This window comes from Tamandua tetradactyla, chromosome 3, assembly GCF_023851605.1.
Source record: "Tamandua tetradactyla isolate mTamTet1 chromosome 3, mTamTet1.pri, whole genome shotgun sequence".
Classification (NCBI taxonomy): Eukaryota; Metazoa; Chordata; class Mammalia; order Pilosa; family Myrmecophagidae; genus Tamandua; species Tamandua tetradactyla.
In genome coordinates, this window is record NC_135329.1 from 33,034,263 (window position 1) to 33,045,494 (window position 11,232).

Here is an 11,232-nt window from a genome sequence, read left to right on the forward strand (position 1 = left end):
GGGAGTAGTGAGCTTAAGGAATGAAGGCACAGTTGAGTGTCAGGAGACTTGGGTTCATGGTCCAGCCCCACTACTTACAGTTTTATGACCTTGAGCAATTGTGACTTAACCTCTCTAGGTCTCATCCATGAACTGGGGAGTTATAATTGGACCTTCTTCTTAGCCTTGGAAGGATGGAATGAGATAAGGTATATGTGAATTCTTAGTTACACTTCTGAATGTCACTTGCCACCCATGATCATTCTTAGCTGGCACTCTTCTTAGCCTATCCAAAGAGGGCACTGAGGTCCAGATGGGTACCAAAATATTAACATCAACTCATGAGTGTCTGTGTGCTCCCCAATGAGTAGATGTCACTTAACTATTAGCTCATCACTTTGGGCTGCACAATTGTTAATATACTTGAGGGCAGGGTCATTGTCTTATGCTTCATTGGTAGGGTGTCTTATTTATCTTGAAATTCTTTACAGGGACAGTAAAATGCTCTGTGTGGTTTAATTAGGCTAGCTACAACACTTAACCCAGGTGTGTTTCAGATCAGGAATCCCCATGCCCTAGTGGCAACCTCGTACCCGAAAGCCCACAGTCCACAGGAGGCCACGACAAAGCCAGGGCTGTCTTTATCTTTGATCAACACCAGACGTTTGATAATTAGCAGAGTAAGTGTTGGAAGTGCATTCTCATTGGTGAAAACAGAGGTATTTGAGATATGTGGATTGACCAAACAAATTTTGAGACACACTCAACTCTTAAAGAGCAGGCTAAAACAGTTCAGTGAGAGATGATGGGTGCTCAGAACACGAAGGCAGATTGCCAGGACCTCACCAAGCCCCCAGAACAGATTGCCAAAACACTTCTGGATGTCTTTGCAAATAAATATTTCTTTACAAAACGTCTACAGGTGTGGCAGAATTTGGTCTGAGATTTGCTTTGTCTTCCTCATCCTCAAAGTTTTCAGTGCTGCCATCAAACAACTCAGCAACAACACAACACAACAAAACCAGAGACTCACACCTGCGTGACCACACGTATAAATGCTCACAGAACCAGGGAAACAATGTCACTTGACGGTGGACAGTGGGGGCCTGACCTCGAGGTGGCCTCCTGGTGAAGGAGCTTCCTGCAGAAACTTCCTCATCCAGTACCCTTCCCACCTTACCTCCCCAGCTGCTGACCTGCTGGAGCTGAAGTTCCCCAGCTCACTCCCAGAAGCTCCGCTGGCTGCCTGGAATGAGGAAATGCTACTCAGCCTCCACTAAACCCTGAAACTGCGGCCCAGGGCTGAGCCATGGGCATGACCTCACTGTCTGGGCCCCATTACATCCCTGCCCTTTGACCTAGAAAATTACCACTGCCCTGGGCTTTCCCTCCTAGGACGGAAGAGACAAGGCCTGTGCAGAAATCTTGGGGGACTCATTACCAGTTCCCACAGAGGGGTCAGGAAATGGTGAGGGGAATTTCTGGCCACCTTGGAGAGACTGCTCTTGAGAAATGGAGGCTCCGTCTGGGTCCCAGGGAGAAGCTTGAACCCTGTCCCTTCCTGAGCTCTCCAAAGGCTGTCAGGGAGGAGGGCTACATGTAGTACACTGAAGAGTGCCCTAGGGCTTCCTGGAAATGCCTTAGTAAAGGGAGCTTTAATGGCGAAGGGGCAGTCCACACCCTCCGTAGCCACGACTGAGTGGTGGGGGCTGCTGAGTGCCAGGGCCCCGGCAGAACTCATGACCAGGGACCCCTGGTGTGAGGGGACCCTCATGCTAGAGAGACTCCTGTCACTAAAGAAAAGAGCCTTTGCTCACCGGCTGAACCACACAGAGCCAGGGCCACTGGTCTCTGTATTGCTTTTTCTAATGAGATGTTGAGGGATGAGAATTACTGTGGGTGGGTGGTGTCATTCGGGAAGAAAGGGGATGGGGCTGGGGTAGCACAAGCCTCTAACTGCTCCTCTTGCTCATCGTCTTTCTCCTTTTCTTTCCTCCCTTTGCAACACTTCTCAAGAGGGAAGTGGGGGGAGTCAGGGTGGTGGTAGGCACAGGAGTCAGGGTGCACAGACAAGGGGCTTCATTGGCACAGGACAACTGCTGTAGGCAGAGGAAAGCTGAGATCTGCAGTCTTCCAAACTCACCCTGCCAACTTGGACCTCTGTGGCCCCCCGAACTCTACAGGCTGATGGCAAAGTTAGCAAAGCTTCTCTGTGGTCCTCCTCCTCATCCCATTTCCCACCTATAGTCTCACCTTTCTGTTTCCCACATGCCCCCTCCCGGCTATTTAGCCTTAGCCCATCAAGGTCTGCTTCAGAAAGTGCCTTTCCTTCCTTCCTCCTCACCCCAATCAAAAGGCCCAAACACGCATCTTAAGGGTCATCCTGGTTAATCCTGAAGAACTTTTCAAATAATGGAATGTGAAGACTCCTACACTCCTAATCTGTAAACCAGGGCACAATCCACTCAGATTATCATTCATTTCCCACATTTGCAAGCAGCTCAACATCCCAGGAAAGCAAAGAGCCTATCTCCCAGGGGGTGCTGGGAACTCCAGAGGCTCCTGTAGGAACTAACGTAGTTTTCCACTAGCAAGATATGCAAGGAACCCAATAAGCATTTTCTTTCTCATTGGCCTGGGGCTTTGTGGACATCTTTCAGCAAATACTTAGCCATTACCTTAATTTATTTCCCTCCCTCCCTCCCTCTCTCAGGCGGGAGGCCAAGCTGGTAGATATTGAAAAGGGGACCAGCAATTTAGTGGAAATCCATGCTTGTAATTGGAAGAGGGGAGAACTAGAAAGAAGAAGCAAGTGGAAGAGGAGTTGGTGGGTCTCCCTGCTGTAAGCAGCTGGCCAGGGTCAAGACCAGCTGGGGCCGACGGCAAAGCTTGTCAGTCTCTTGACAAAAGAACAGGCTTTCCTGGCTCCACAAGTTTCCTTGAGGTGAAACCATCTCAGATCACAGTATGAGCCCCTTCACGTGGTTCTCATTTCATGCAGATTTGCCTGGTTTCTCCTTCCTTCTCTAGACTTTAGATTCCTCCTATGCAAAACGTAGGGCTGGGCTAGCTAACTGCTGAGATCCCCCAGCGCAGATTTCCAAAACAGCTTTCCTTAGCTCACACCCTTAGGAGTCAGGTACATGAGGGTGATTCTTCTGCTCTTTATCAGCTGTGTGAGCTCACCAAGTTACTTAACCTCTCAGATGCCTGTCGGCAAAATGGGATAATTGCCCTTCAAAGGGCTATTCTGAGGATAAAATGACAAATGGATGTAAAGGAGTCTCAGACGGTGCGTGATCAGTACATGCACTCAGGAGAGAAGAGCCACCACCTTTGTCTGCTCTAAGTACAGCTGTGGCTGCTTTCCTGGGACCCTAAAAACAATACGGGCAGAAGCTCTGATCCTGACCAAGGTGGGACCTGTGGTCAAGCCAGAGGTGTCACATCCCGCTTTGATTTCCCAGGACTGTGCCCAGCACACTCTCCACTCCCAATTCCCAGGGCTGAGGACCATCTCTGGGGCGGGAGGCTGCTTTAGAGCCACGTCCCCCTTCCACGTGTTGGCAACAGTCTTGTTGATGGGAACCTGCTCTCATCTTCTGGGATTCACCCAGGAGTGCCAGGAAGTTTTGGGCAAACTTGATTTGGGAGAACCTGCCTATGGGTGTGGCAATGCCCCACCAACCTAGAGCCAAGTGGCCTTCCAGACCATCCCAGGAGAAACCACACACAGCAAACCTCTGTCTAAGCACCACAAGGAAGAAAACCCAAATCCAGCAGCAAAGGATTTTTTTTTAAGCAATAAATCCAACCTGACTTTTTTGAAGAAACGCCTGCCTCTGGTGGCTCCACTCTGGGGAAGGGATATTTCCCCATGACCCCTGGATGCCCAAGCATCACAGCTGACCTGCTCACCCCCTTAGGGCCTTTTTGTCTGTGGAGTCCTCTCTGATCACATTGGCTTCAGCCCTTTAGAGCACCCTTGGCCCAAGTACCCTGAGTCATGTTTCCTGAGTTACTGATCGCATCCTTGGGAGTAGGAACTTCCATCTCACTGAATCTGAAGTAGACAGAAGAGACGGGGGTGATTGGAGGTCACGGCAGTCTGGGAGGAAACCTGGAGAGACTTCCACACCTCTCAGAACTTGGACCTAAATCTCGACTTCGAATCTTAGCCCTGGAAGAGACCAGGAAGATGGGAAATGGAGTCCACGCCCCGTTGAGGAAACTGAGAAGCTCCCTAACATCTCTCGGAGCTGGGTGAGGCAGGAACCCGGCTCTCCTGCAGGTGGGTGTGTATCCCCACAAAGGCGCTTTGGGATCAGGGCTGCACCGGGGCGCTGGGCGCTCCCCTCCAGCCCCAAGCCCGGGCTGCTGGCCCTCGCTCCCTGCCCTGGAGCCCCGAGGCACCCCGCGCCTCCCTCCCCTCCTGCCACAGCCGCGCCATCCCCACCGCGGTTCCCACCCGGTGTCCCGCACCTTAAGACGTCTCCGCCCCTCGCCGCGAACCTACCTCCCAAGGGCGCTGGGGACGCTCCTTCCAGGGGAGAGATCTCCCGCTGCCGCTTCTCAAGGCGGGGACCCCGGGTCCTCAGCCTCTGGCCCCAGCTTCTGCCACTGAGCCGGTCTCTGCCTCCTTTTCTCTCATGCTCCTGTGGATTGTCAGCACTATTTTTTTTTTTTAAGGGACTTTTTTTGTGTGTTGCGTCAGGTCGGTTGCCTGGCGACAGTGGAGCTATTCCCCGCGAGTCTTTTCAATGCTGGTTTCCTCCAGCCTCTCATTCATGCCGCTAAGCGCGGCGCCAGCCTCTCACCGAGGAACTGAGGACCCTCGGAAGGGTCCCAGCAGACCTCAGCAGCCGGGTCCTAACGCCCTTCTAGTTCCACGTTCCCAGCAAGGACTTGAGCCAAAGCAGCAGCCAGATGTACAAACAAGCCGCGCTGACTTGACAAACCCTAAACGAAACCAAACCCAAATATTCTTTCTTTTTTTTTAAAATTAAGCCATACACCAAGGCAGCCCCCCACCCCCTCCGCAAGCCTGACTTCGTGGCTTTGCCACCATCAACAGTTTTCCTTATGGAGAGAGGCAGGAGAATTCCCTTTCAGGTATCCACACTCTACCCACAAAAATGATTTGAATTTATTACAACATTGGTTACCATTTACTGAGTGCCTAACATATGCAAAGACTCAATGGGGTAATATGTACATCTCCATCTTACAAATGAAGAAAGCGAGCTCAGAGAGGTTAAGTAGAAACCGGTGGCAGAGCTGGGAATCAGTCCAGGTCCGCCTGACCCCATAACACGTGTTTTCCCCACTAAACCACATGGTGTCTCATAGCATATAATACAATGTGCCGCGTTAACCATTAGAGATACAAATATCCTAGGATCCAGTCCCAGCACCAAAGCCTGCATTTGGGGCCCTAAAGTCATACATGACAGCAGGCAGGGTCTCTGCTCCATCTTCGAAGGTTTCCTCCCCTTCCCAGGAATCCACCCAAAAACCTTACCTTTAGGACCAATCCTGATTGCAGACAGGATGTTTCAGCCTAGACTGGGGACTCTGCCTTCTCTTGGCTTCTAGCTGGGCTGTTCGGACCACAGCACCCAGGGCTGATTACTGAGTTTTGCCTCACTCCGTGAGCATCACAAAGCACATACCTGCATTCCAAGTCTCCTTTCTCATGTGCTTGGGGTTGGAAGGCTCCTTATAGTTATCTAACCTGCCATTGTCAAGACAGTGATGGAGCGGCAGGGCAGTGACGTTATCTTCATTTACAGAATAACTAACTGAGGCATGGAGGAGCAAAGTGATTCACCAAAGGTTACAGAGCCAGCAAGCGACCTCTGCAGACTCCAAGTTTCCGGGTGGAATCAGTCCAAGACTCTTGTGCTCCCTGTGAAGGGCCTTTGTCCTTCACTGCAACTCTCCTTCTGGACCCTTTCCCGTGTAACATTCCCCGCATTCACGAGACTGTCCTCTAAAGAGGTATCTTGCTAATGTGAGAAAACTCTTCATGCTAATGGATTAATGTTTCTAAGCTAGCAGGTGTATTTTAACAGGGGTCTTTTAACATACAACCCAGAGCTGTGATGTATCCTATTGAATCTAGCTCCTAAATATCCAACCAATCCTCCACTCCTCATTGACTCTGCCAATCTCCTGATCCAAGCCACCAATAATTAGTTGCAACTTCAGCAATAACCTCCTTACTGATCTCCAGGCACCTACTCTTGGCACCTTACAATCTGGTGCATCCTCTCCAACTAGACCAAACTCTTCTGATAATGGCTTGTCCCTACTTAAAGGAATAGTTTCTCATTTCTCTTATGTTTAAAACCTAACATGGTACACAGTTGTACATGATCTGGCCTCTGACTGCCTCTTGGCCCTCACCTTGTACTGTGTTTTCCCTTATTATATGTCGTCCAGCCACGTTTCCAGGTCCTGTTTGTTTTGTTTTTCTTTTTTTTCAATTTTTTATCTGCCCATTAAATTAAGCTGCAGGCATTCTCAGGTTTTAGCACTGCCCAGGCAAGGTTGGAGTTAAGGTATTTCTGAGAGACAAAGTAACCAGTCAGAAGATAATTCCCTAAAGGGTGTATTGTCCCTAAGAAAATGGGGGTGGGGGGCAGGGCCCAGACAAGTGGTGGCCCTTATTTAGAGAATTCAGAACCCAGGAAAACAGAAACAGTTTAGGCCCACCTTCTGCCTCAACCTCAGTCTCAACCACACCCCTGGCAGGGACAGGGTCTGCTGAGAACTAAAGGCACCATAACACTTTACACCAGTGGGGAGCTGGGGGCTGACAATCACCACCTGCTGGATAGGATAGGAAAGACAAAGATTCAAGAGGCCTCATAGGAAAGACTGGCAGCCTGCTGGGTCTCATCTCAGGAATCTTTAATACTGGTCATATACTCATCCTGAGTCCTGGGCCTATCTTGTCTGGGAAAATCTGATTGGGGTAGATCCCCTCTGTCAGGGAAATATCCAGAAAAATAAGAACTGAAAAATTCTGATCAGTTAAACAGATGCTATGCTAGAGGTCTAGAATAAGTTGAAATGAAAAAGAACAGATAGAGAACAAAGCCAATCAACAGGAAAATCCTAGGCAAAAGAGAAAAAACAACCTCCAGAACACACTAATCAAAGAAATCAGATGACTGGATACTAGCAAAAAGTCATGAATCATACTAGGAAGAAAGAAGATATGGCCCAGTCAAAGGAACAAACCAGCATTCAAATGAGATACAGGAGTTGAAACAACTAATTAAAGATGGTCAAACAATCTTCTAAATCAAATAAAAAATCAAATCAATGAGTTGAAGGAAGATAAGACAAAAGAGTTGAAACATATAAAAGCGAGCATGAAGAAGAACTCAAAAGCTTGAAATAACAAATGGCAGAACTTATGGGAATGAAGGGCACAATAGAAATGATGAAAAACACAATTGAGACATAAACAGCAGACTTAAAAAGGCAGAAGAAAAGATTAGTGAACTAGAGGACAGGACACAAAAAAGAACAGATAGGAAAAAGAATGGAAAAATATGAGAAGGACTCAGAAAAATTGAATGACAGCATGAAGCACATGATTATATGTATTATGAGTGTTCCAGAAGGAGAAGATAAGGGAAAAGGGGCAGAAATAATAATGGAGGAAATAATCACTGAAAATTTCCGAACACTTATAAAAGACATAAAATTAAAGATCCAAGAAGTGCAGTATACCCCAAACAAAATAGATCTGAATATACCTACTCTAAGACACTTACAAATTAAGTTGTCAAATGTCAAAAAAAGAGACAAAATTCTGAAAGAAGCAAGAGAAAAGCAATCCACCACATACAAGGGAAGCTTGATAAGATTGTGTGTGGATTTCTCAGCAGAAAACATGGAGTTTTCTCTTTCAGTATCTTAAATATGCCATATAGTGCGGTATTTTTAAGATACTGAAAGAGAAAACCTGCCAACCAAGAATTTTATATCTGGCAAAACTGTCCTTCAACAATGTGGGAGACAGTTTGAAATATTTTCAGACAAAAACATTGAGAGAGTTTTTGGACAAGATACCTGCTCTACAAGAAATACTAAGTGATCACTACAGGCAGATAGTATGAGACAAGAGAGAGAGGTTTGGAGGATAGTATAGAAATAAAGACTATCAGTAAGGGTTAAAAGAGAGCACAATATTGCATGTATAATAAACAAAGCTGAACGTGAGTATAGTTGAATGAGGAAGGCTAAGGGCATGTAGACACCAGAAAGAAAGACAGAGGGTAAAAACTGAGACTGTACAACTTAGCAAAACCTAGAGTGAACAATGATGGTGATTGAGTGAGAAAACAAATATAAGAGTTTTCACATGAGGGAGAACAAATGAATGTCAATATTGCAAGGTGTTGAAAATGGGATGGTATACGGAAAAAATACAATCAATGCAAACTAGGGTCTATAGTTAACAGTAACATTGTAATATTCTTCCATTAATTGTAACAAAGACAATATACCAAAGCTAAATGTCAATAAGAAGGGGATATAAGAGAAGGGTATAGGATTCTTGGAGGTGATGTTGTTGTTTCTCCTTTTGATTTTTTTATCATTCATTTTTTTCTTCTTTCTTTGCAGTAGAAATGGAAATGCTCTCAAATAGATTGTGGGGTGAAGCATAACCATGTGATTATCCTGGGAGCCATTGATTGTTTATTTAGGATGGATTGCGCAGTGTGTGAATAAAACTGTTTAAAAAATAAACAGATTTCTTGGGTGCATGGGTAGATCAGTGGTAGAATGCTCACCTTACATGCAAGAGACCTGGGTTCGATTCCCAAACCATGCACTACACCCCCCCCCCAAAAAAAACAAACAGATTTCCCTAGAATCAACACTCAGGCAAAGTATGTCTTTAAAAATATTGAGGGAGTGGATATACTTGGAATTTTTTTGAAATGGACATTAATAAACAAATGTTCTTATATCATTATGTTACCTGATTTCTATGAAATTTATTTGATAAGCCAAAATTCTAGGATATAGAAATCTGGGGGGAAAATCACTTTCTGGAATTAACTTCTCAAGAGATTTTTAAAGTTGATTTGGGGAATTAGCAGCATTTCACTTTATTGCAAGTTTTTGCCACATTTGACTAAATTCAGCTGTCATTGATACATTTAAAGTAATTGTTTTTATTTTGGGATACGTGTGTGTACATGTATTATACAAGCACATCGAGGTTTACCCTAAAAAATTATCGTTGTAATAACACTATTTGGTAGCCTAACTTTGTATGTGTACCCTTAATTGCACAAAAAGTCAATAATTTGTCACAATGGGGTTTTGAATGTTTGCTTTATGTGTTGGCTATTTCAATGTTTTATAAAGCAAAATAGAATTTCCAAAAACAATGAAGGGAACCAAAAGAAATATTTCTGCATTGCAAAAAAAAATAATAATAAATAAATGGAAAGATACAAGTGCTGGAGAAAATGTGGAGAGAGATATATATACTTATTCACTGTTGATAGGGAAGTAGAATGGTCCAGACCCTTTGGAGGGCAGCGTGGTGGTTCTACATGAGGCTAAGTATAGGCTTGCCATATGATCTTGCAGCCCCACTGAAAGCAGGTCATGAATGGACATTTGCACACTGATGTTTCTGGCGGCAGCATTCACAATTTGCAATGGATAAAAGTGACCTAAGGGTACATCAAATGATGAATGGAAGGGCAAAGTGTGATATATATATATATATATATATATATATAATGGAATATTGAATGGCTGCAGGAAGGAATGAAGTTGTGAGGCATGCAACTGGGTGAATGAACCTTGAGGACATCATGTTGAGTGAAATAAGCCAGAAATGAGAAGACAAATATTGTAAGGCCTCACTAATATGGACTAACTATACTGTGCAAACTCTGAGAATTGAATTAGAGAGCATAGGTTGTCAGGCAGTAGAGCATGGGCAGAGATTGGACAATAGATAATTAAGGAGTACAGAATGTTCAATAAGGTTTATTGTAAAGGTTACTAGATTGTAAGTTCTTACAACAGTCACACCTATTCCTGATTTCTAAATTTGTGGATACTTCATCTCATGTATAACCTAGCTGTTCCCTGGAACTTTGGGTATCTGTGTGACACCTGAGACTCAGAGTTAGAGGTCTGCAGCTCTGAAAGTCAGCGTCACCCCATATCGCAACTATTAAAGAAGGTGAAAAACAGGTCAGACCTCAATTAGAGATATGAATGAAGCTTATTTGGTGAGGCCTGAGGTAAATCAGAATACAGGGTAAAGGATAATATGGTTTATATTTTAAAACTCCAATTTCTATGTGAGACCAAAGGAAGAGATGTTTATTTGATACAAAATTTATAGTTTCTACAGCACACTAGCTAATAGAAAAACAGCCTGTATGGTCAATTTATTCAAACAACACAATTACATGGAATCTTAAACAGAGATGAGGTCTTGTTATTTTATATAAGTTGATGTAATACCCTAATACATCCCAGAGTAATTTGGGCAGTATTTGCAAAGTTCCCTTGAGGGACTGGGGGACACTGTGGAATATTAAACTTCCCCACCTGGGAAAACCTGATGTTCTCACAAGCATTAGGGACTACCAATTCAATAAGCCAAGCCCTTGATCTTTGGACTTGCCTTTATAAAACTCATTCTTGCAAAGGAGAAGGTAAGCCTACTTATAATTATGCCAAAGAGTCATAATTATAACAGGAAGCCTCTTTTGTTGCTCAGATGTGGCCTCTTTCTCTAAGCTTACTCTGCAAATAAGCTTACTATCTACTCCCCTACACATGGCATGTCTCTCAGGGGTATAATTTTCCCTGGCAATGTGGGACATGACTACCAAGCATGAGAATGGACCTAACAGAGGGACAGAGAAAGCCTTCTTGACCAAATAAGGGAAGAAAGAAATGAGACAAAATAAAGTTTTGGTGGCTAAGGTATTTCAAATGGAGTTGAGAGACGATTCTGCAGACTATTCTTTTTTTTTTCATCACATAGTTGTATATTCATCATGATATGCCCTAACATTCATCTTGAGGGGTGCTCAAGAACTATTTCTAACACTTATAAACATATATACCCCTAACAACAGAACACCAAAATATAGGAAACAAACACTGACAGAATTTAAGGGAGAAATAGACAGTTCTGCAGCAATGGCTGGAGATTTCAATACAAAGTTTCAATACTGGATAGATCATAAA

The 11,232-nt window shown here is 44.6% G+C and overlaps 1 protein-coding gene across 7 annotated transcripts in view; it reads right to left on the bottom strand.

Annotated features, from left to right (window-relative positions):
- Nucleotides 1-4,883, bottom strand: part of FAM167A (family with sequence similarity 167 member A) — a 47,863-nt gene extending 42,980 nt beyond the window's left edge. For 4 of the 7 annotated variants that reach the window (XR_013172456.1, XR_013172455.1, XM_077152970.1 and 1 more), the window contains exon 1: nucleotides 4,496-4,883. The gene's annotated coding sequence lies outside the window, so the exon portion shown is untranslated. Of the gene's footprint in view, nucleotides 1-78; nucleotides 165-3,977; nucleotides 4,160-4,495 lie in introns of all 7 variants that reach the window. The other 3 variants (XM_077152965.1, XM_077152964.1, XM_077152966.1) reach the window with 3 other exon arrangements.
- Nucleotides 4,884-11,232: the final 6,349 nt, after the last annotated feature.